Genomic DNA, 25592 nt, shown 5'->3' with positions numbered 1-25592 from the left:
ACTTGCTCCTTGGTGTCCTCTACATGTCTGCATCCCTCCCCCCAGTCCAGGTGTGCATGGATATTCTATTGGGCGGTTGCCTTCTACACATTCGCCACCAATTTCACACAGGCCCCTCACATTCCATGTACCCAGGGGATGTGTCATGTTGTTCTCCCTACACTGCACATATGAGGCATGAACCTGGGTGTACCCACGTTGCCTTTAGGCACTGATGTTTTATGCACGTGATGGTCCCAGTGTTGTCAAGTCAACTAGAAACCTTTCAGAGTGTAAATTGGGCCTCTCTCAGTGTATGCATCCCTGTCCCCTCTCCTTTCGGTCACTTGACACGACTCCAACTGTATTGGTTTTGAGCCATGCAGATGCCATTGAATCATGGTCTGTTTCTCTCCCTTGCAAATCCCTTCCTTGCTGTCACCATTTCCGACCCCTGGCTGCCCCCCCCCTCCCCCCGTGCTCACTCATTGAGACACTGCTCTGGCCCTACCTGCAGGAACACCACCACATCTGAAGTCTTTTATCCACACTAGCACTTACCAGGAGCTCAGTCAACTATCAGGTCAAGTAAATCAAGACTCTTGGCAATGGTGACTGACACCATTGACTGAGGATGGGACCCATAATGTTGTTCCCTGCAACCCAGAAATCGTGATGATCCAGAACTAAGGGAATCATCCAGTGGAAAAACAAGTAAAGAGCTAGCCAAGGAGCAATGCAAGAAACACCAGTGTGTGTACCTAGGAAATTTATGTCAGCTTCATCCAATGGTTTTCCTAATACCTAGAATAGGATCCCAAGGGAGAAAATCCAGTGGCAGAGTGTTTGCCAAGCATGCCAAAGTCCATGGGTTCCATTCCAGGATCACTCACTCACACACAGTAGCAATGTAAGTAATAAAATCAGCATTCAGCTGAAAGTGAAGCTGCAGGTAAATGCATGTGTGGGAAAAGAGAAGTGAATTACTGTTAGACCTATGTATTTGCATTAGGACACAGCATCCCTGTTCAGGATGTTCTAATTCATTTATGTCAATCTGCATATTTGTCAGCAGAACCACATTTCCATGTGAAGGCAGAGGAAGCGGGCACAACCCTTGGTGGTTCCAAGATGCGGAAGCCAAAGGTATGTAAACATGTCCATTTCCCTTCCTGGCTTCCCAACACTTGCCTTGCTCTACTCATGGACAGTAGGCCCCATGAAATGACCTCTCTGACTATTCTCATCAAGCCGAGATCATCACTGAGTCCTTAGGTCTAAAAACACTTGGAAAGTTTAAGAATGTGCAAACCATTTCAGAATTCATGGTACCTTATTGAACTAGTTGCTCCTTAGGTCTGAGGCCTAAAATTGCTTGGGGTTTTCTGCTTCCATTTGGATAACCACCTGAAATGATCAATGACTTATGATCAAATATTAGACTGATTTAACAGATGGTTATTATGATGAACTAATGAAAAACACCAATGGCGTGGTCCCTACTTGTGGCCCAAAAGGTTAGGATTATACTACTAGCCTCTAATCAAGGGCCATGGATTTCAAGAGGCCTTGTCTTCAGTGTCTATTCCCCATGAGAGAACTGGGTCAATTCTGGAACACAGCTTCCTGAGCATTCAGGCAAGAGAGCCATGAGAAAATGGGGGAAGGGGCAAGAATAGGAAAGGAAGATGTTAAAACATTACTGTTGACACAAGAATAGGATCTTGTATCTCCAAGATCCAAGAAACTCCCCCAAAGGCTTGCAGAAGTAATAAACAAATTGACAAAAGGAGCAGGATAGAAAATGAATATTTAAAAGGAAAGAAAGAAAGAGAGAGAGAGGGAAGGACAGAGAAAAAAAAGAAAGAAAGAAAAAAGAAAGGAAAAAAGAAAAAAAGGAAGAAAGGGAAAGAAAGAAAGAAAAGAAAGACACCTTTGCTTTCCCATAGATCCACATTGAATGTTCGGACTATGCAATCAGGAAAGACATTTTCAATCCCATGATATTCTGAGTTGCCCTGCTAGATTCTTCCACACTCTCTTTGTGCCTGTCTGCTGGCCTATTCAATTTTCATGTACCAGGGGGTCTGAAAATGTGTACTCAAAATCACTTTTATGCCTTGGTGCCCTTTTCTGTCACTGTTTTCTTTTTGACTAGAAAGTGTTTCCTACACAACCACAACATTAAGCCCAAGTTAGGTAAATGCAAAATGGAGAAACCTTTCTCTCCCTAATTTGGCATCATATGCGAAGGATGAGTCTTCCTCTCAGTGAAAATTTCCCCAAAGGTTATTTAGATTGCAAAAGTTTTTGTTCAGCTAAGGAGGCCCAGGTAACGCTGTTCCGTTTCCCTTCAGCATAGCATAATTCAAATTCTTAGAAACCAAGGTGATTCTCTCACAAATGTCCTGTCATCAGAATGTTGCCAGTGTGTAATGCTGGCTGATATCCGAATTTGTCAGAATGTGCTGGAGTATATTTCAAATATCATTCTCTCTTTATGCTAGAAAACGTTGAGTCGGGTTAGGTGTTCCAGGAGTAGTATGTCTGCGCAGTTTTGGGCATCAGATAGTATGTTTCGGGAGGATGTGTTTCTTCTGTGGTGGCCTTCTCCTTTCAGAGTCAGTAGCCATGTGAAGATGAAAGTTGGTCTTCATGGGGGAGGATATGTGAAGTTCTCTTTTCAATCGTTCAATTTTGGAAGATTAGACTTGTCTCGTTTTTTAATCCTCACCGACGTGCACAGCCCAAGTGACATGTCTGCTTTAAAATGCTGATTCAGAATCGGTTATTGATATTAATTTTAAATGATATCAATTTTGATATTAATTTTACCAGAGAGTCTCTGAGATTTGCTCAGGAGAGAGCTTGGATGCTTCCTCTGAGGATATGATTGAAAAGGAAGCCCATACTCTGGAAGGTAAGAGCCTTTATATTTTTCATATAAAAAATTACAGTGGACAGCATATTTATTTCAATCCTAAGCAGCAGCCTATTTGAATAGTGGAAGACGGGAATCTACTGAGTAGTGGAAGGTAACAATGGGTACATCTCCTGCCTTTTGAGGGACAGGTAACATCCAGAGTGTCATGAGGTGATTGGAACCAATGATTCAAAACCTGAGCAGACTAAGGTTGGGAAACACTGGAGGGGACAGTAGAAGGTGGATTGAAGAAGGAGCAAAACAGAGTACAGGGAGTCAATGGAGAGAAAAGAAGCAAGCAGGTGTGCACCGTGAAGGGGGGAATCTCAGATGACTGGCTACAGAGAGAGAAAGAGAGAGACAGGGAGAGAAGCATATTAGAGAATGCCAGAAAGCCTTGTGAGCTTCAGGGACCAAACTTGGCATGAGATGTAGTGCCAGTTGTTCCAATCTTCCTATCTTCCTCCTGGTGAGAAAGGTGTTCAGGAACTCAGTCCCAGGTCATGCAGAGCTACCTTGATGCACCACCCGTAAACTGACATGTTCCCACAGCCACAAACAGAATTGAACATCCTAAGAAACGCTGGTATTTTTTGGAGCACCCTCGTGGACTTGGCAAGTGTAGGGTCGGTTATGGATTGATCACCAAGGCCCCAGCCTGACCGAAGGTCCCCTGGAAAAATTGACTCCTTATACATCTTTGATTTGGGGGACCTGGTAGAGAGGAGACTGTGGCTGGATTCCAAATAGGCAGTTGAAGTTGAAGAATTTAGGGTTGGACTCCCACAGACTGCATCTCTCCACTCCCGTGGGTCATCTGTTGGGGACCAGGCTCAAGATAAGCATTGCAATTCGGCAGGTCTTGAATTCTGCATCTGTAATGGGTTCTAAGGTGATTCCAATGCTCCTGGCCCTCAGAGCACATTCTGAGGAGTCAGGCAATGGGCTTCTCCTTAATGAAGCCTCAGTGAAGAGCCATGGGGAGATAGCTGAGGACCAAAGGAGACAGATGGAAGGCCAAGGTTTTGCTTTCATCCCTGAGCATGGCTCTTGACAAGGGGGAAGGTCCTTGTAAGGTTATTTGAGAAAAAGTGTGAGTGGGAGAAATCCCTACAAAGACAATCAAGTGGACAATCAAGATGGAGACCACCGTGGTCGAGGTTCTTTCTGAAAAGCAGAAGGGTAAGGGAAAGGAGGAAGGCAAGCAAGAAGTTAGCTAGGTACATTTGGAGACTGTGATGAGGAATCAGGGAATGCATCTCAGCTGTCTTCAGTAGGTCTGCCTTCACATGAAAACTGGGAGTACTGTCTGTCCGTAGATTACTCAAAGTAGAGGAGAATGGTACATGGAGTCAAACTTGAGCGAGTCATTTCCCTGTGCCGCACTTGCAGGCCTGGAGGCTGCATTTTGCAGTGATGTCAATGGTTCAGAGGGGATCTCTATAATTGTAGAAGCACTAGCTTTGTTCAAAAAGACAGCTCTCATCTCCTTCCCTATTCTGGGCAGGGGGACATAGTGCGATGGAATCCAGAGCTTTTAGCAAGCTACAAATGTGCTCTAGTCCTGAGTGAGTCCTGACCCTATTCAGAGCTCATTTTGTGAGACAGTCATTTCATGGAAATCCTTGAAAGATGACCAAGATATGGGAAAGCAGACTCGGTGGGAACAGAAGACTTTGTAGAGCTCATACTTTGAGTATCCAAAGACTTATTTTTCATGGGCCTTGCCACAAGTTTTAAGTATGGAAAGTTATGGGTAGGAAATACTTGTGCGATAACACAGTCGACTCTTTCCCTTTTTCCCTTTGCTTTACCATACTTTGAGATATTAATCTTACCATCCATTGCTTTCTCAGAAATGGGCCCTCTGTCTTCTCCTGTGTCTTCATCAAGCAAGCTCAAGTTCTCAAAACCAGAGGATGCAAGAAAGGAGGGCACACCAGTGTCCCCCGTGGGTATGGAAATCAAGAATGTTTTGAATGAGCCCTTCTGCCGAAAGTGTGTATGTCAGGCAATGGGTGGAGGCAAAGTTCTTGGATCAGAAATGGATGACCCCTTTCACTGGACTCTACACAATTGGTGCTCACTGACTTCTAGCACAACTGGAGGAACAGCTCAGGTGTTGGGAGTGCAGCGCACTGAAGAACTCCCATAGGTGTCAAGGAACATATGTGCCATCACATCTTTCCTCACTGTGCCTCTTTCCGGTGGCATCCATTCGCTTTCCTCTTTGATTTATGGCTATTGCAAAGAGTCTCAGGGTTGGAAACTTCACTGCTTGTGTTGATTCAACCTACGTTTCTGCCCCGGTTTAAGGTGGTACCATGCAGCCTTGTGGTTTTGAGGACCCAAAACCAGGAAATATGCACACAAACCCTAAAGGGCCCAAGGCTACCAAAGTTATTCCCAAAGTGAAGCATGAGTGTCCAGCTCCTTCTTAATATGAGACCAAGCTATGGCTGGTTTTGTCACATGCATGGCTAATTGACTCTGTGTCCCTTTTCCTTTTCAGGATCTCAGAGGGCTCCTTCCTTGAAGGTAATTGCACCTTGCGCTTCTCTTCCTATGACCTACACATTGCAGTAAATACACAGCATTTATTTGATATCATTTTCCCAAACCCATCCAGCCTCCCACTGCATTGAGACATTCTGGTGAAAGTACAGACCCAGAGATGAAGGGTGCCAGGAGGAAGGATGTCAAGACTATCACACCAGGTACATTTTGCACTAGGAGTTCTTTGGAAAGGCGTCTATGGACACACCTGAAATGGTGGCATTATGTGAAAACCTCTGAAAGGCTCCCATTCCTCATTCTTTGGTATCCCCCATTGGAAGGGGAGATTGGATACAGAAAAGGCCAATGTCAACGTGGGCATTCACGTTGGTACAAAATTGCCTTTATCAACCTGAGAAAAATACCATTCAAGGCAAGCATTAACTCGGTTGTGTGTAAACCCCAAGATCCACCACTGGATTTAGGGATTTATAATCATGAATGAGGAAGCTTAGGCTAACGTGCTGCAGAGTTTCCAGATGTGCAGTGGACAGCTAGGCGGGAGTGTCAGGCTCCTGAGAGACTGAGGTCCATATTGGACTTGGACACAAAAATAGATGATGAGCCAGTGAGACATATGAAGAAGACACGTAAAAACAATCAGATTGCTTGCTACCACGACACCCAGTGTACTCTCTGATGGCTCACACCCATATTGTGCTCTATGCACGGATTTACTCCGTCAGTGACCTTTTCCTTCTGTGTGCTTTATTCTGCACTCACTTAATATGTTACATCACTATATGTTTCCCCTCTCCTCTTTCCAAAAAGAAATATTGTATTATTGGGTCATAGGCAATCACTTCCTCGCATGGTCTCTGAGGCTGCCCATCCAGAGTTCCTCCTTCAAGACACTGATGCCATCGATCCTATTCCTATTCATGCCTGTAATACTCATTTTCAAGGGAGCGAATAGAACCCAGGACCTTGACATGCGAAGCAGTTTCTCTACCACTGAGCCTGAATGCCAGCTCAGGACATCACTCGCCAAACATGAAGAACACTTTCCTCAGTGTAGGCAGCTGAGCAGCACAGAAACCAGATGGTGAACACAAAAACCTGAATCCTGTCCTCTAGTTCATGTCCCATCTGATTGCATATGTTCTATAGACTTGTGAAGTGATCTCCTGTTCTAGGGACACAGATTTTTAGTTGAATTCACTTAAAAAAGCTCATTGTTCCCTCGCACTGACGACTTGCTCCTTGGTGTCCTCTACATGTCTGCATCCCTCCCCCCAGTCCAGGTGTGCATGGATATTCTATTGGGCGGTTGCCTTCTACACATTCGCCACCAATTTCACACAGGCCCCTCACATTCCATGTACCCAGGGGATGTGTCATGTTGTTCTCCCTACACTGCACATATGAGGCATGAACCTGGGTGTACCCACGTTGCCTTTAGGCACTGATGTTTTATGCACGTGATGGTCCCAGTGTTGTCAAGTCAACTAGAAACCTTTCAGAGTGTAAATTGGGCCTCTCTCAGTGTATGCATCCCTGTCCCCTCTCCTTTCGGTCACTTGACACGACTCCAACTGTATTGGTTTTGAGCCATGCAGATGCCATTGAATCATGGTCTGTTTCTCTCCCTTGCAAATCCCTTCCTTGCTGTCACCATTTCCGACCCCTGGCTGCCCCCCCCCTCCCCCCGTGCTCACTCATTGAGACACTGCTCTGGCCCTACCTGCAGGAACACCACCACATCTGAAGTCTTTTATCCACACTAGCACTTACCAGGAGCTCAGTCAACTATCAGGTCAAGTAAATCAAGACTCTTGGCAATGGTGACTGACACCATTGACTGAGGATGGGACCCATAATGTTGTTCCCTGCAACCCAGAAATCGTGATGATCCAGAACTAAGGGAATCATCCAGTGGAAAAACAAGTAAAGAGCTAGCCAAGGAGCAATGCAAGAAACACCAGTGTGTGTACCTAGGAAATTTATGTCAGCTTCATCCAATGGTTTTCCTAATACCTAGAATAGGATCCCAAGGGAGAAAATCCAGTGGCAGAGTGTTTGCCAAGCATGCCAAAGTCCATGGGTTCCATTCCAGGATCACTCACTCACACACAGTAGCAATGTAAGTAATAAAATCAGCATTCAGCTGAAAGTGAAGCTGCAGGTAAATGCATGTGTGGGAAAAGAGAAGTGAATTACTGTTAGACCTATGTATTTGCATTAGGACACAGCATCCCTGTTCAGGATGTTCTAATTCATTTATGTCAATCTGCATATTTGTCAGCAGAACCACATTTCCATGTGAAGGCAGAGGAAGCGGGCACAACCCTTGGTGGTTCCAAGATGCGGAAGCCAAAGGTATGTAAACATGTCCATTTCCCTTCCTGGCTTCCCAACACTTGCCTTGCTCTACTCATGGACAGTAGGCCCCATGAAATGACCTCTCTGACTATTCTCATCAAGCCGAGATCATCACTGAGTCCTTAGGTCTAAAAACACTTGGAAAGTTTAAGAATGTGCAAACCATTTCAGAATTCATGGTACCTTATTGAACTAGTTGCTCCTTAGGTCTGAGGCCTAAAATTGCTTGGGGTTTTCTGCTTCCATTTGGATAACCACCTGAAATGATCAATGACTTATGATCAAATATTAGACTGATTTAACAGATGGTTATTATGATGAACTAATGAAAAACACCAATGGCGTGGTCCCTACTTGTGGCCCAAAAGGTTAGGATTATACTACTAGCCTCTAATCAAGGGCCATGGATTTCAAGAGGCCTTGTCTTCAGTGTCTATTCCCCATGAGAGAACTGGGTCAATTCTGGAACACAGCTTCCTGAGCATTCAGGCAAGAGAGCCATGAGAAAATGGGGGAAGGGGCAAGAATAGGAAAGGAAGATGTTAAAACATTACTGTTGACACAAGAATAGGATCTTGTATCTCCAAGATCCAAGAAACTCCCCCAAAGGCTTGCAGAAGTAATAAACAAATTGACAAAAGGAGCAGGATAGAAAATGAATATTTAAAAGGAAAGAAAGAAAGAGAGAGAGAGGGAAGGACAGAGAAAAAAAAGAAAGAAAGAAAAAAGAAAGGAAAAAAGAAAAAAAGGAAGAAAGGGAAAGAAAGAAAGAAAAGAAAGACACCTTTGCTTTCCCATAGATCCACATTGAATGTTCGGACTATGCAATCAGGAAAGACATTTTCAATCCCATGATATTCTGAGTTGCCCTGCTAGATTCTTCCACACTCTCTTTGTGCCTGTCTGCTGGCCTATTCAATTTTCATGTACCAGGGGGTCTGAAAATGTGTACTCAAAATCACTTTTATGCCTTGGTGCCCTTTTCTGTCACTGTTTTCTTTTTGACTAGAAAGTGTTTCCTACACAACCACAACATTAAGCCCAAGTTAGGTAAATGCAAAATGGAGAAACCTTTCTCTCCCTAATTTGGCATCATATGCGAAGGATGAGTCTTCCTCTCAGTGAAAATTTCCCCAAAGGTTATTTAGATTGCAAAAGTTTTTGTTCAGCTAAGGAGGCCCAGGTAACGCTGTTCCGTTTCCCTTCAGCATAGCATAATTCAAATTCTTAGAAACCAAGGTGATTCTCTCACAAATGTCCTGTCATCAGAATGTTGCCAGTGTGTAATGCTGGCTGATATCCGAATTTGTCAGAATGTGCTGGAGTATATTTCAAATATCATTCTCTCTTTATGCTAGAAAACGTTGAGTCGGGTTAGGTGTTCCAGGAGTAGTATGTCTGCGCAGTTTTGGGCATCAGATAGTATGTTTCGGGAGGATGTGTTTCTTCTGTGGTGGCCTTCTCCTTTCAGAGTCAGTAGCCATGTGAAGATGAAAGTTGGTCTTCATGGGGGAGGATATGTGAAGTTCTCTTTTCAATCGTTCAATTTTGGAAGATTAGACTTGTCTCGTTTTTTAATCCTCACCGATGTGCACAGCCCAAGTGACATGTCTGCTTTAAAATGCTGATTCAGAATCGGTTATTGATATTAATTTTAAATGATATCAATTTTGATATTAATTTTACCAGAGAGTCTCTGAGATTTGCTCAGGAGAGAGCTTGGATGCTTCCTCTGAGGATATGATTGAAAAGGAAGCCCATACTCTGGAAGGTAAGAGCCTTTATATTTTTCATATAAAAAATTACAGTGGACAGCATATTTATTTCAATCCTAAGCAGCAGCCTATTTGAATAGTGGAAGACGGGAATCTACTGAGTAGTGGAAGGTAACAATGGGTACATCTCCTGCCTTTTGAGGGACAGGTAACATCCAGAGTGTCATGAGGTGATTGGAACCAATGATTCAAAACCTGAGCAGACTAAGGTTGGGAAACACTGGAGGGGACAGTAGAAGGTGGATTGAAGAAGGAGCAAAACAGAGTACAGGGAGTCAATGGAGAGAAAAGAAGCAAGCAGGTGTGCACCGTGAAGGGGGGAATCTCAGATGACTGGCTACAGAGAGAGAAAGAGAGAGACAGGGAGAGAAGCATATTAGAGAATGCCAGAAAGCCTTGTGAGCTTCAGGGACCAAACTTGGCATGAGATGTAGTGCCAGTTGTTCCAATCTTCCTATCTTCCTCCTGGTGAGAAAGGTGTTCAGGAACTCAGTCCCAGGTCATGCAGAGCTACCTTGATGCACCACCCGTAAACTGACATGTTCCCACAGCCACAAACAGAATTGAACATCCTAAGAAACGCTGGTATTTTTTGGAGCACCCTCGTGGACTTGGCAAGTGTAGGGTCGGTTATGGATTGATCACCAAGGCCCCAGCCTGACCGAAGGTCCCCTGGAAAAATTGACTCCTTATACATCTTTGATTTGGGGGACCTGGTAGAGAGGAGACTGTGGCTGGATTCCAAATAGGCAGTTGAAGTTGAAGAATTTAGGGTTGGACTCCCACAGACTGCATCTCTCCACTCCCGTGGGTCATCTGTTGGGGACCAGGCTCAAGATAAGCATTGCAATTCGGCAGGTCTTGAATTCTGCATCTGTAATGGGTTCTAAGGTGATTCCAATGCTCCTGGCCCTCAGAGCACATTCTGAGGAGTCAGGCAATGGGCTTCTCCTTAATGAAGCCTCAGTGAAGAGCCATGGGGAGATAGCTGAGGACCAAAGGAGACAGATGGAAGGCCAAGGTTTTGCTTTCATCCCTGAGCATGGCTCTTGACAAGGGGGAAGGTCCTTGTAAGGTTATTTGAGAAAAAGTGTGAGTGGGAGAAATCCCTACAAAGACAATCAAGTGGACAATCAAGATGGAGACCACCGTGGTCGAGGTTCTTTCTGAAAAGCAGAAGGGTAAGGGAAAGGAGGAAGGCAAGCAAGAAGTTAGCTAGGTACATTTGGAGACTGTGATGAGGAATCAGGGAATGCATCTCAGCTGTCTTCAGTAGGTCTGCCTTCACATGAAAACTGGGAGTACTGTCTGTCCGTAGATTACTCAAAGTAGAGGAGAATGGTACATGGAGTCAAACTTGAGCGAGTCATTTCCCTGTGCCGCACTTGCAGGCCTGGAGGCTGCATTTTGCAGTGATGTCAATGGTTCAGAGGGGATCTCTATAATTGTAGAAGCACTAGCTTTGTTCAAAAAGACAGCTCTCATCTCCTTCCCTATTCTGGGCAGGGGGACATAGTGCGATGGAATCCAGAGCTTTTAGCAAGCTACAAATGTGCTCTAGTCCTGAGTGAGTCCTGACCCTATTCAGAGCTCATTTTGTGAGACAGTCATTTCATGGAAATCCTTGAAAGATGACCAAGATATGGGAAAGCAGACTCGGTGGGAACAGAAGACTTTGTAGAGCTCATACTTTGAGTATCCAAAGACTTATTTTTCATGGGCCTTGCCACAAGTTTTAAGTATGGAAAGTTATGGGTAGGAAATACTTGTGCGATAACACAGTCGACTCTTTCCCTTTTTCCCTTTGCTTTACCATACTTTGAGATATTAATCTTACCATCCATTGCTTTCTCAGAAATGGGCCCTCTGTCTTCTCCTGTGTCTTCATCAAGCAAGCTCAAGTTCTCAAAACCAGAGGATGCAAGAAAGGAGGGCACACCAGTGTCCCCCGTGGGTATGGAAATCAAGAATGTTTTGAATGAGCCCTTCTGCCGAAAGTGTGTATGTCAGGCAATGGGTGGAGGCAAAGTTCTTGGATCAGAAATGGATGACCCCTTTCACTGGACTCTACACAATTGGTGCTCACTGACTTCTAGCACAACTGGAGGAACAGCTCAGGTGTTGGGAGTGCAGCGCACTGAAGAACTCCCATAGGTGTCAAGGAACATATGTGCCATCACATCTTTCCTCACTGTGCCTCTTTCCGGTGGCATCCATTCGCTTTCCTCTTTGATTTATGGCTATTGCAAAGAGTCTCAGGGTTGGAAACTTCACTGCTTGTGTTGATTCAACCTACGTTTCTGCCCCGGTTTAAGGTGGTACCATGCAGCCTTGTGGTTTTGAGGACCCAAAACCAGGAAATATGCACACAAACCCTAAAGGGCCCAAGGCTACCAAAGTTATTCCCAAAGTGAAGCATGAGTGTCCAGCTCCTTCTTAATATGAGACCAAGCTATGGCTGGTTTTGTCACATGCATGGCTAATTGACTCTGTGTCCCTTTTCCTTTTCAGGATCTCAGAGGGCTCCTTCCTTGAAGGTAATTGCACCTTGCGCTTCTCTTCCTATGACCTACACATTGCAGTAAATACACAGCATTTATTTGATATCATTTTCCCAAACCCATCCAGCCTCCCACTGCATTGAGACATTCTGGTGAAAGTACAGACCCAGAGATGAAGGGTGCCAGGAGGAAGGATGTCAAGACTATCACACCAGGTACATTTTGCACTAGGAGTTCTTTGGAAAGGCGTCTATGGACACACCTGAAATGGTGGCATTATGTGAAAACCTCTGAAAGGCTCCCATTCCTCATTCTTTGGTATCCCCCATTGGAAGGGGAGATTGGATACAGAAAAGGCCAATGTCAACGTGGGCATTCACGTTGGTACAAAATTGCCTTTATCAACCTGAGAAAAATACCATTCAAGGCAAGCATTAACTCGGTTGTGTGTAAACCCCAAGATCCACCACTGGATTTAGGGATTTATAATCATGAATGAGGAAGCTTAGGCTAACGTGCTGCAGAGTTTCCAGATGTGCAGTGGACAGCTAGGCGGGAGTGTCAGGCTCCTGAGAGACTGAGGTCCATATTGGACTTGGACACAAAAATAGATGATGAGCCAGTGAGACATATGAAGAAGACACGTAAAAACAATCAGATTGCTTGCTACCACGACACCCAGTGTACTCTCTGATGGCTCACACCCATATTGTGCTCTATGCACGGATTTACTCCGTCAGTGACCTTTTCCTTCTGTGTGCTTTATTCTGCACTCACTTAATATGTTACATCACTATATGTTTCCCCTCTCCTCTTTCCAAAAAGAAATATTGTATTATTGGGTCATAGGCAATCACTTCCTCGCATGGTCTCTGAGGCTGCCCATCCAGAGTTCCTCCTTCAAGACACTGATGCCATCGATCCTATTCCTATTCATGCCTGTAATACTCATTTTCAAGGGAGCGAATAGAACCCAGGACCTTGACATGCGAAGCAGTTTCTCTACCACTGAGCCTGAATGCCAGCTCAGGACATCACTCGCCAAACATGAAGAACACTTTCCTCAGTGTAGGCAGCTGAGCAGCACAGAAACCAGATGGTGAACACAAAAACCTGAATCCTGTCCTCTAGTTCATGTCCCATCTGATTGCATATGTTCTATAGACTTGTGAAGTGATCTCCTGTTCTAGGGACACAGATTTTTAGTTGAATTCACTTAAAAAAGCTCATTGTTCCCTCGCACTGACGACTTGCTCCTTGGTGTCCTCTACATGTCTGCATCCCTCCCCCCAGTCCAGGTGTGCATGGATATTCTATTGGGCGGTTGCCTTCTACACATTCGCCACCAATTTCACACAGGCCCCTCACATTCCATGTACCCAGGGGATGTGTCATGTTGTTCTCCCTACACTGCACATATGAGGCATGAACCTGGGTGTACCCACGTTGCCTTTAGGCACTGATGTTTTATGCACGTGATGGTCCCAGTGTTGTCAAGTCAACTAGAAACCTTTCAGAGTGTAAATTGGGCCTCTCTCAGTGTATGCATCCCTGTCCCCTCTCCTTTCGGTCACTTGACACGACTCCAACTGTATTGGTTTTGAGCCATGCAGATGCCATTGAATCATGGTCTGTTTCTCTCCCTTGCAAATCCCTTCCTTGCTGTCACCATTTCCGACCCCTGGCTGCCCCCCCCCTCCCCCCGTGCTCACTCATTGAGACACTGCTCTGGCCCTACCTGCAGGAACACCACCACATCTGAAGTCTTTTATCCACACTAGCACTTACCAGGAGCTCAGTCAACTATCAGGTCAAGTAAATCAAGACTCTTGGCAATGGTGACTGACACCATTGACTGAGGATGGGACCCATAATGTTGTTCCCTGCAACCCAGAAATCGTGATGATCCAGAACTAAGGGAATCATCCAGTGGAAAAACAAGTAAAGAGCTAGCCAAGGAGCAATGCAAGAAACACCAGTGTGTGTACCTAGGAAATTTATGTCAGCTTCATCCAATGGTTTTCCTAATACCTAGAATAGGATCCCAAGGGAGAAAATCCAGTGGCAGAGTGTTTGCCAAGCATGCCAAAGTCCATGGGTTCCATTCCAGGATCACTCACTCACACACAGTAGCAATGTAAGTAATAAAATCAGCATTCAGCTGAAAGTGAAGCTGCAGGTAAATGCATGTGTGGGAAAAGAGAAGTGAATTACTGTTAGACCTATGTATTTGCATTAGGACACAGCATCCCTGTTCAGGATGTTCTAATTCATTTATGTCAATCTGCATATTTGTCAGCAGAACCACATTTCCATGTGAAGGCAGAGGAAGCGGGCACAACCCTTGGTGGTTCCAAGATGCGGAAGCCAAAGGTATGTAAACATGTCCATTTCCCTTCCTGGCTTCCCAACACTTGCCTTGCTCTACTCATGGACAGTAGGCCCCATGAAATGACCTCTCTGACTATTCTCATCAAGCCGAGATCATCACTGAGTCCTTAGGTCTAAAAACACTTGGAAAGTTTAAGAATGTGCAAACCATTTCAGAATTCATGGTACCTTATTGAACTAGTTGCTCCTTAGGTCTGAGGCCTAAAATTGCTTGGGGTTTTCTGCTTCCATTTGGATAACCACCTGAAATGATCAATGACTTATGATCAAATATTAGACTGATTTAACAGATGGTTATTATGATGAACTAATGAAAAACACCAATGGCGTGGTCCCTACTTGTGGCCCAAAAGGTTAGGATTATACTACTAGCCTCTAATCAAGGGCCATGGATTTCAAGAGGCCTTGTCTTCAGTGTCTATTCCCCATGAGAGAACTGGGTCAATTCTGGAACACAGCTTCCTGAGCATTCAGGCAAGAGAGCCATGAGAAAATGGGGGAAGGGGCAAGAATAGGAAAGGAAGATGTTAAAACATTACTGTTGACACAAGAATAGGATCTTGTATCTCCAAGATCCAAGAAACTCCCCCAAAGGCTTGCAGAAGTAATAAACAAATTGACAAAAGGAGCAGGATAGAAAATGAATATTTAAAAGGAAAGAAAGAAAGAGAGAGAGAGGGAAGGACAGAGAAAAAAAAGAAAGAAAGAAAAAAGAAAGGAAAAAAGAAAAAAAGGAAGAAAGGGAAAGAAAGAAAGAAAAGAAAGACACCTTTGCTTTCCCATAGATCCACATTGAATGTTCGGACTATGCAATCAGGAAAGACATTTTCAATCCCATGATATTCTGAGTTGCCCTGCTAGATTCTTCCACACTCTCTTTGTGCCTGTCTGCTGGCCTATTCAATTTTCATGTACCAGGGGGTCTGAAAATGTGTACTCAAAATCACTTTTATGCCTTGGTGCCCTTTTCTGTCACTGTTTTCTTTTTGACTAGAAAGTGTTTCCTACACAACCACAACATTAAGCCCAAGTTAGGTAAATGCAAAATGGAGAAACCTTTCTCTCCCTAATTTGGCATCATATGCGAAGGATGAGTCTTCCTCTCAGTGAAAATTTCCCCAAAGGTTATTTAGATTGCAAAAGTTTTTGTTCAGCTAAGGAGGCCCAGGTAACGCTGTTCCGTTTCCCTTCAGCATAGCATAATTCAAATTCTTAGAAACCAAGGTGATTCTCTCACAAATGTCCTGTCATCAGAATGTTGCCAGTGTGTAATGCTGGCTGATATCCGAATTTGTCAGAATGTGCTGGAGTATATTTCAAATATCATTCTCTCTTTATGCTAGAAAACGTTGAGTCGGGTTAGGTGTTCCAGGAGTAGTATGTCTGCGCAGTTTTGGGCATCAGATAGTATGTTTCGGGAGGATGTGTTTCTTCTGTGGTGGCCTTCTCCTTTCAGAGTCAGTAGCCATGTGAAGATGAAAGTTGGTCTTCATGGGGGAGGATATGTGAAGTTCTCTTTTCAATCGTTCAATTTTGGAAGATTAGACTTGTCTCGTTTTTTAATCCTCACCGACGTGCACAGCCCAAGTGACATGTCTGCTTTAAAATGCTGATTCAGAATCGGTTATTGATATTAATTTTAAATGATATCAATTTTGATATTAATTTTACCAGAGAGTCTCTGAGATTTGCTCAGGAGAGAGCTTGGATGCTTCCTCTGAGGATATGATTGAAAAGGAAGCCCATACTCTGGAAGGTAAGAGCCTTTATATTTTTCATATAAAAAATTACAGTGGACAGCATATTTATTTCAATCCTAAGCAGCAGCCTATTTGAATAGTGGAAGACGGGAATCTACTGAGTAGTGGAAGGTAACAATGGGTACATCTCCTGCCTTTTGAGGGACAGGTAACATCCAGAGTGTCATGAGGTGATTGGAACCAATGATTCAAAACCTGAGCAGACTAAGGTTGGGAAACACTGGAGGGGACAGTAGAAGGTGGATTGAAGAAGGAGCAAAACAGAGTACAGGGAGTCAATGGAGAGAAAAGAAGCAAGCAGGTGTGCACCGTGAAGGGGGGAATCTCAGATGACTGGCTACAGAGAGAGAAAGAGAGAGACAGGGAGAGAAGCATATTAGAGAATGCCAGAAAGCCTTGTGAGCTTCAGGGACCAAACTTGGCATGAGATGTAGTGCCAGTTGTTCCAATCTTCCTATCTTCCTCCTGGTGAGAAAGGTGTTCAGGAACTCAGTCCCAGGTCATGCAGAGCTACCTTGATGCACCACCCGTAAACTGACATGTTCCCACAGCCACAAACAGAATTGAACATCCTAAGAAACGCTGGTATTTTTTGGAGCACCCTCGTGGACTTGGCAAGTGTAGGGTCGGTTATGGATTGATCACCAAGGCCCCAGCCTGACCGAAGGTCCCCTGGAAAAATTGACTCCTTATACATCTTTGATTTGGGGGACCTGGTAGAGAGGAGACTGTGGCTGGATTCCAAATAGGCAGTTGAAGTTGAAGAATTTAGGGTTGGACTCCCACAGACTGCATCTCTCCACTCCCGTGGGTCATCTGTTGGGGACCAGGCTCAAGATAAGCATTGCAATTCGGCAGGTCTTGAATTCTGCATCTGTAATGGGTTCTAAGGTGATTCCAATGCTCCTGGCCCTCAGAGCACATTCTGAGGAGTCAGGCAATGGGCTTCTCCTTAATGAAGCCTCAGTGAAGAGCCATGGGGAGATAGCTGAGGACCAAAGGAGACAGATGGAAGGCCAAGGTTTTGCTTTCATCCCTGAGCATGGCTCTTGACAAGGGGGAAGGTCCTTGTAAGGTTATTTGAGAAAAAGTGTGAGTGGGAGAAATCCCTACAAAGACAATCAAGTGGACAATCAAGATGGAGACCACCGTGGTCGAGGTTCTTTCTGAAAAGCAGAAGGGTAAGGGAAAGGAGGAAGGCAAGCAAGAAGTTAGCTAGGTACATTTGGAGACTGTGATGAGGAATCAGGGAATGCATCTCAGCTGTCTTCAGTAGGTCTGCCTTCACATGAAAACTGGGAGTACTGTCTGTCCGTAGATTACTCAAAGTAGAGGAGAATGGTACATGGAGTCAAACTTGAGCGAGTCATTTCCCTGTGCCGCACTTGCAGGCCTGGAGGCTGCATTTTGCAGTGATGTCAATGGTTCAGAGGGGATCTCTATAATTGTAGAAGCACTAGCTTTGTTCAAAAAGACAGCTCTCATCTCCTTCCCTATTCTGGGCAGGGGGACATAGTGCGATGGAATCCAGAGCTTTTAGCAAGCTACAAATGTGCTCTAGTCCTGAGTGAGTCCTGACCCTATTCAGAGCTCATTTTGTGAGACAGTCATTTCATGGAAATCCTTGAAAGATGACCAAGATATGGGAAAGCAGACTCGGTGGGAACAGAAGACTTTGTAGAGCTCATACTTTGAGTATCCAAAGACTTATTTTTCATGGGCCTTGCCACAAGTTTTAAGTATGGAAAGTTATGGGTAGGAAATACTTGTGCGATAACACAGTCGACTCTTTCCCTTTTTCCCTTTGCTTTACCATACTTTGAGATATTAATCTTACCATCCATTGCTTTCTCAGAAATGGGCCCTCTGTCTTCTCCTGTGTCTTCATCAAGCAAGCTCAAGTTCTCAAAACCAGAGGATGCAAGAAAGGAGGGCACACCAGTGTCCCCCGTGGGTATGGAAATCAAGAATGTTTTGAATGAGCCCTTCTGCCGAAAGTGTGTATGTCAGGCAATGGGTGGAGGCAAAGTTCTTGGATCAGAAATGGATGACCCCTTTCACTGGACTCTACACAATTGGTGCTCACTGACTTCTAGCACAACTGGAGGAACAGCTCAGGTGTTGGGAGTGCAGCGCACTGAAGAACTCCCATAGGTGTCAAGGAACATATGTGCCATCACATCTTTCCTCACTGTGCCTCTTTCCGGTGGCATCCATTCGCTTTCCTCTTTGATTTATGGCTATTGCAAAGAGTCTCAGGGTTGGAAACTTCACTGCTTGTGTTGATTCAACCTACGTTTCTGCCCCGGTTTAAGGTGGTACCATGCAGCCTTGTGGTTTTGAGGACCCAAAACCAGGAAATATGCACACAAACCCTAAAGGGCCCAAGGCTACCAAAGTTATTCCCAAAGTGAAGCATGAGTGTCCAGCTCCTTCTTAATATGAGACCAAGCTATGGCTGGTTTTGTCACATGCATGGCTAATTGACTCTGTGTCCCTTTTCCTTTTCAGGATCTCAGAGGGCTCCTTCCTTGAAGGTAATTGCACCTTGCGCTTCTCTTCCTATGACCTACACATTGCAGTAAATACACAGCATTTATTTGATATCATTTTCCCAAACCCATCCAGCCTCCCACTGCATTGAGACATTCTGGTGAAAGTACAGACCCAGAGATGAAGGGTGCCAGGAGGAAGGATGTCAAGACTATCACACCAGGTACATTTTGCACTAGGAGTTCTTTGGAAAGGCGTCTATGGACACACCTGAAATGGTGGCATTATGTGAAAACCTCTGAAAGGCTCCCATTCCTCATTCTTTGGTATCCCCCATTGGAAGGGGAGATTGGATACAGAAAAGGCCAATGTCAACGTGGGCATTCACGTTGGTACAAAATTGCCTTTATCAACCTGAGAAAAATACCATTCAAGGCAAGCATTAACTCGGTTGTGTGTAAACCCCAAGATCCACCACTGGATTTAGGGATTTATAATCATGAATGAGGAAGCTTAGGCTAACGTGCTGCAGAGTTTCCAGATGTGCAGTGGACAGCTAGGCGGGAGTGTCAGGCTCCTGAGAGACTGAGGTCCATATTGGACTTGGACACAAAAATAGATGATGAGCCAGTGAGACATATGAAGAAGACACGTAAAAACAATCAGATTGCTTGCTACCACGACACCCAGTGTACTCTCTGATGGCTCACACCCATATTGTGCTCTATGCACGGATTTACTCCGTCAGTGACCTTTTCCTTCTGTGTGCTTTATTCTGCACTCACTTAATATGTTACATCACTATATGTTTCCCCTCTCCTCTTTCCAAAAAGAAATATTGTATTATTGGGTCATAGGCAATCACTTCCTCGCATGGTCTCTGAGGCTGCCCATCCAGAGTTCCTCCTTCAAGACACTGATGCCATCGATCCTATTCCTATTCATGCCTGTAATACTCATTTTCAAGGGAGCGAATAGAACCCAGGACCTTGACATGCGAAGCAGTTTCTCTACCACTGAGCCTGAATGCCAGCTCAGGACATCACTCGCCAAACATGAAGAACACTTTCCTCAGTGTAGGCAGCTGAGCAGCACAGAAACCAGATGGTGAACACAAAAACCTGAATCCTGTCCTCTAGTTCATGTCCCATCTGATTGCATATGTTCTATAGACTTGTGAAGTGATCTCCTGTTCTAGGGACACAGATTTTTAGTTGAATTCACTTAAAAAAGCTCATTGTTCCCTCGCACTGACGACTTGCTCCTTGGTGTCCTCTACATGTCTGCATCCCTCCCCCCAGTCCAGGTGTGCATGGATATTCTATTGGGCGGTTGCCTTCTACACATTCGCCACCAATTTCACACAGGCCCCTCACATTCCATGTACCCAGGGGATGTGTCATGTTGTTCTCCCTACACTGCACATATGAGGCATGAACCTGGGTGTACCCACGTTGCCTTTAGGCACTGATGTTTTATGCACGTGATGGTCCCAGTGTTGTCAAGTCAACTAGAAACCTTTCAGAGTGTAAATTGGGCCTCTCTCAGTGTATGCATCCCTGTCCCCTCTCCTTTCGGTCACTTGACACGACTCCAACTGTATTGGTTTTGAGCCATGCAGATGCCATTGAATCATGGTCTGTTTCTCTCCCTTGCAAATCCCTTCCTTGCTGTCACCATTTCCGACCCCTGGCTGCCCCCCCCCTCCCCCCGTGCTCACTCATTGAGACACTGCTCTGGCCCTACCTGCAGGAACACCACCACATCTGAAGTCTTTTATCCACACTAGCACTTACCAGGAGCTCAGTCAACTATCAGGTCAAGTAAATCAAGACTCTTGGCAATGGTGACTGACACCATTGACTGAGGATGGGACCCATAATGTTGTTCCCTGCAACCCAGAAATCGTGATGATCCAGAACTAAGGGAATCATCCAGTGGAAAAACAAGTAAAGAGCTAGCCAAGGAGCAATGCAAGAAACACCAGTGTGTGTACCTAGGAAATTTATGTCAGCTTCATCCAATGGTTTTCCTAATACCTAGAATAGGATCCCAAGGGAGAAAATCCAGTGGCAGAGTGTTTGCCAAGCATGCCAAAGTCCATGGGTTCCATTCCAGGATCACTCACTCACACACAGTAGCAATGTAAGTAATAAAATCAGCATTCAGCTGAAAGTGAAGCTGCAGGTAAATGCATGTGTGGGAAAAGAGAAGTGAATTACTGTTAGACCTATGTATTTGCATTAGGACACAGCATCCCTGTTCAGGATGTTCTAATTCATTTATGTCAATCTGCATATTTGTCAGCAGAACCACATTTCCATGTGAAGGCAGAGGAAGCGGGCACAACCCTTGGTGGTTCCAAGATGCGGAAGCCAAAGGTATGTAAACATGTCCATTTCCCTTCCTGGCTTCCCAACACTTGCCTTGCTCTACTCATGGACAGTAGGCCCCATGAAATGACCTCTCTGACTATTCTCATCAAGCCGAGATCATCACTGAGTCCTTAGGTCTAAAAACACTTGGAAAGTTTAAGAATGTGCAAACCATTTCAGAATTCATGGTACCTTATTGAACTAGTTGCTCCTTAGGTCTGAGGCCTAAAATTGCTTGGGGTTTTCTGCTTCCATTTGGATAACCACCTGAAATGATCAATGACTTATGATCAAATATTAGACTGATTTAACAGATGGTTATTATGATGAACTAATGAAAAACACCAATGGCGTGGTCCCTACTTGTGGCCCAAAAGGTTAGGATTATACTACTAGCCTCTAATCAAGGGCCATGGATTTCAAGAGGCCTTGTCTTCAGTGTCTATTCCCCATGAGAGAACTGGGTCAATTCTGGAACACAGCTTCCTGAGCATTCAGGCAAGAGAGCCATGAGAAAATGGGGGAAGGGGCAAGAATAGGAAAGGAAGATGTTAAAACATTACTGTTGACACAAGAATAGGATCTTGTATCTCCAAGATCCAAGAAACTCCCCCAAAGGCTTGCAGAAGTAATAAACAAATTGACAAAAGGAGCAGGATAGAAAATGAATATTTAAAAGGAAAGAAAGAAAGAGAGAGAGAGGGAAGGACAGAGAAAAAAAAGAAAGAAAGAAAAAAGAAAGGAAAAAAGAAAAAAAGGAAGAAAGGGAAAGAAAGAAAGAAAAGAAAGACACCTTTGCTTTCCCATAGATCCACATTGAATGTTCGGACTATGCAATCAGGAAAGACATTTTCAATCCCATGATATTCTGAGTTGCCCTGCTAGATTCTTCCACACTCTCTTTGTGCCTGTCTGCTGGCCTATTCAATTTTCATGTACCAGGGGGTCTGAAAATGTGTACTCAAAATCACTTTTATGCCTTGGTGCCCTTTTCTGTCACTGTTTTCTTTTTGACTAGAAAGTGTTTCCTACACAACCACAACATTAAGCCCAAGTTAGGTAAATGCAAAATGGAGAAACCTTTCTCTCCCTAATTTGGCATCATATGCGAAGGATGAGTCTTCCTCTCAGTGAAAATTTCCCCAAAGGTTATTTAGATTGCAAAAGTTTTTGTTCAGCTAAGGAGGCCCAGGTAACGCTGTTCCGTTTCCCTTCAGCATAGCATAATTCAAATTCTTAGAAACCAAGGTGATTCTCTCACAAATGTCCTGTCATCAGAATGTTGCCAGTGTGTAATGCTGGCTGATATCCGAATTTGTCAGAATGTGCTGGAGTATATTTCAAATATCATTCTCTCTTTATGCTAGAAAACGTTGAGTCGGGTTAGGTGTTCCAGGAGTAGTATGTCTGCGCAGTTTTGGGCATCAGATAGTATGTTTCGGGAGGATGTGTTTCTTCTGTGGTGGCCTTCTCCTTTCAGAGTCAGTAGCCATGTGAAGATGAAAGTTGGTCTTCATGGGGGAGGATATGTGAAGTTCTCTTTTCAATCGTTCAATTTTGGAAGATTAGACTTGTCTCGTTTTTTAATCCTCACCGACGTGCACAGCCCAAGTGACATGTCTGCTTTAAAATGCTGATTCAGAATCGGTTATTGATATTAATTTTAAATGATATCAATTTTGATATTAATTTTACCAGAGAGTCTCTGAGATTTGCTCAGGAGAGAGCTTGGATGCTTCCTCTGAGGATATGATTGAAAAGGAAGCCCATACTCTGGAAGGTAAGAGCCTTTATATTTTTCATATAAAAAATTACAGTGGACAGCATATTTATTTCAATCCTAAGCAGCAGCCTATTTGAATAGTGGAAGACGGGAATCTACTGAGTAGTGGAAGGTAACAATGGGTACATCTCCTGCCTTTTGAGGGACAGGTAACATCCAGAGTGTCATGAGGTGATTGGAACCAATGATTCAAAACCTGAGCAGACTAAGGTTGGGAAACACTGGAGGGGACAGTAGAAGGTGGATTGAAGAAGGAGCAAAACAGAGTACAGGGAGTCAATGGAGAGAAAAGAAGCAAGCAGGTGTGCACCGTGAAGGGGGGAATCTCAGATGACTGGCTACAGAGAGAGAAAGAGAGAGACAGGGAGAGAAGCATATTAGAGAATGCCAGAAAGCCTTGTGAGCTTCAGGGACCAAACTTGGCATGAGATGTAGTGCCAGTTGTTCCAATCTTCCTATCTTCCTCCTGGTGAGAAAGGTGTTCAGGAACTCAGTCCCAGGTCATGCAGAGCTACCTTGATGCACCACCCGTAAACTGACATGTTCCCACAGCCACAAACAGAATTGAACATCCTAAGAAACGCTGGTATTTTTTGGAGCACCCTCGTGGACTTGGCAAGTGTAGGGTCGGTTATGGATTGATCACCAAGGCCCCAGCCTGACCGAAGGTCCCCTGGAAAAATTGACTCCTTATACATCTTTGATTTGGGGGACCTGGTAGAGAGGAGACTGTGGCTGGATTCCAAATAGGCAGTTGAAGTTGAAGAATTTAGGGTTGGACTCCCACAGACTGCATCTCTCCACTCCCGTGGGTCATCTGTTGGGGACCAGGCTCAAGATAAGCATTGCAATTCGGCAGGTCTTGAATTCTGCATCTGTAATGGGTTCTAAGGTGATTCCAATGCTCCTGGCCCTCAGAGCACATTCTGAGGAGTCAGGCAATGGGCTTCTCCTTAATGAAGCCTCAGTGAAGAGCCATGGGGAGATAGCTGAGGACCAAAGGAGACAGATGGAAGGCCAAGGTTTTGCTTTCATCCCTGAGCATGGCTCTTGACAAGGGGGAAGGTCCTTGTAAGGTTATTTGAGAAAAAGTGTGAGTGGGAGAAATCCCTACAAAGACAATCAAGTGGACAATCAAGATGGAGACCACCGTGGTCGAGGTTCTTTCTGAAAAGCAGAAGGGTAAGGGAAAGGAGGAAGGCAAGCAAGAAGTTAGCTAGGTACATTTGGAGACTGTGATGAGGAATCAGGGAATGCATCTCAGCTGTCTTCAGTAGGTCTGCCTTCACATGAAAACTGGGAGTACTGTCTGTCCGTAGATTACTCAAAGTAGAGGAGAATGGTACATGGAGTCAAACTTGAGCGAGTCATTTCCCTGTGCCGCACTTGCAGGCCTGGAGGCTGCATTTTGCAGTGATGTCAATGGTTCAGAGGGGATCTCTATAATTGTAGAAGCACTAGCTTTGTTCAAAAAGACAGCTCTCATCTCCTTCCCTATTCTGGGCAGGGGGACATAGTGCGATGGAATCCAGAGCTTTTAGCAAGCTACAAATGTGCTCTAGTCCTGAGTGAGTCCTGACCCTATTCAGAGCTCATTTTGTGAGACAGTCATTTCATGGAAATCCTTGAAAGATGACCAAGATATGGGAAAGCAGACTCGGTGGGAACAGAAGACTTTGTAGAGCTCATACTTTGAGTATCCAAAGACTTATTTTTCATGGGCCTTGCCACAAGTTTTAAGTATGGAAAGTTATGGGTAGGAAATACTTGTGCGATAACACAGTCGACTCTTTCCCTTTTTCCCTTTGCTTTACCATACTTTGAGATATTAATCTTACCATCCATTGCTTTCTCAGAAATGGGCCCTCTGTCTTCTCCTGTGTCTTCATCAAGCAAGCTCAAGTTCTCAAAACCAGAGGATGCAAGAAAGGAGGGCACACCAGTGTCCCCCGTGGGTATGGAAATCAAGAATGTTTTGAATGAGCCCTTCTGCCGAAAGTGTGTATGTCAGGCAATGGGTGGAGGCAAAGTTCTTGGATCAGAAATGGATGACCCCTTTCACTGGACTCTACACAATTGGTGCTCACTGACTTCTAGCACAACTGGAGGAACAGCTCAGGTGTTGGGAGTGCAGCGCACTGAAGAACTCCCATAGGTGTCAAGGAACATATGTGCCATCACATCTTTCCTCACTGTGCCTCTTTCCGGTGGCATCCATTCGCTTTCCTCTTTGATTTATGGCTATTGCAAAGAGTCTCAGGGTTGGAAACTTCACTGCTTGTGTTGATTCAACCTACGTTTCTGCCCCGGTTTAAGGTGGTACCATGCAGCCTTGTGGTTTTGAGGACCCAAAACCAGGAAATATGCACACAAACCCTAAAGGGCCCAAGGCTACCAAAGTTATTCCCAAAGTGAAGCATGAGTGTCCAGCTCCTTCTTAATATGAGACCAAGCTATGGCTGGTTTTGTCACATGCATGGCTAATTGACTCTGTGTCCCTTTTCCTTTTCAGGATCTCAGAGGGCTCCTTCCTTGAAGGTAATTGCACCTTGCGCTTCTCTTCCTATGACCTACACATTGCAGTAAATACACAGCATTTATTTGATATCATTTTCCCAAACCCATCCAGCCTCCCACTGCATTGAGACATTCTGGTGAAAGTACAGACCCAGAGATGAAGGGTGCCAGGAGGAAGGATGTCAAGACTATCACACCAGGTACATTTTGCACTAGG

At 44.6% G+C, this 25592-nt stretch overlaps 1 long non-coding RNA gene across 7 annotated transcripts in view; it reads left to right on the top strand.

The window, feature by feature from the left end:
* LOC120888583 (uncharacterized) overlaps positions 1 to 22864 on the top strand; it is a 40010-nt gene extending 17146 nt beyond the window's left edge. For 3 of the 7 annotated variants that reach the window (XR_013433569.1, XR_013433574.1, XR_013433575.1), the window contains exons 9-19: positions 1055 to 1125; positions 2818 to 2899; positions 4759 to 5619; positions 7707 to 7777; positions 9470 to 9551; positions 11411 to 12271; positions 14359 to 14429; positions 16122 to 16203; positions 18063 to 18923; positions 21011 to 21081; positions 22774 to 22864. This is a non-coding gene — a long non-coding RNA (uncharacterized LOC120888583). Of the gene's footprint in view, positions 1 to 1051; positions 1126 to 2817; positions 2900 to 4758; positions 5620 to 7703; positions 7778 to 9469; positions 9552 to 11410; positions 12272 to 14355; positions 14430 to 16121; positions 16204 to 18062; positions 18924 to 21007; positions 21082 to 22773 lie in introns of all 7 variants that reach the window. The other 4 variants (XR_013433570.1, XR_013433571.1, XR_013433572.1 and 1 more) reach the window with 4 other exon arrangements.
* The last annotated feature ends 2728 nt before the right edge of the window (positions 22865 to 25592 follow it).

The sequence above is a fragment of the Ictidomys tridecemlineatus genome, unplaced genomic scaffold, assembly GCF_052094955.1.
Source record: "Ictidomys tridecemlineatus isolate mIctTri1 unplaced genomic scaffold, mIctTri1.hap1 Scaffold_5503, whole genome shotgun sequence".
Classification (NCBI taxonomy): Eukaryota; Metazoa; Chordata; class Mammalia; order Rodentia; family Sciuridae; genus Ictidomys; species Ictidomys tridecemlineatus.
This window is presented reverse-complemented; position numbering and strand designations above follow the sequence as displayed.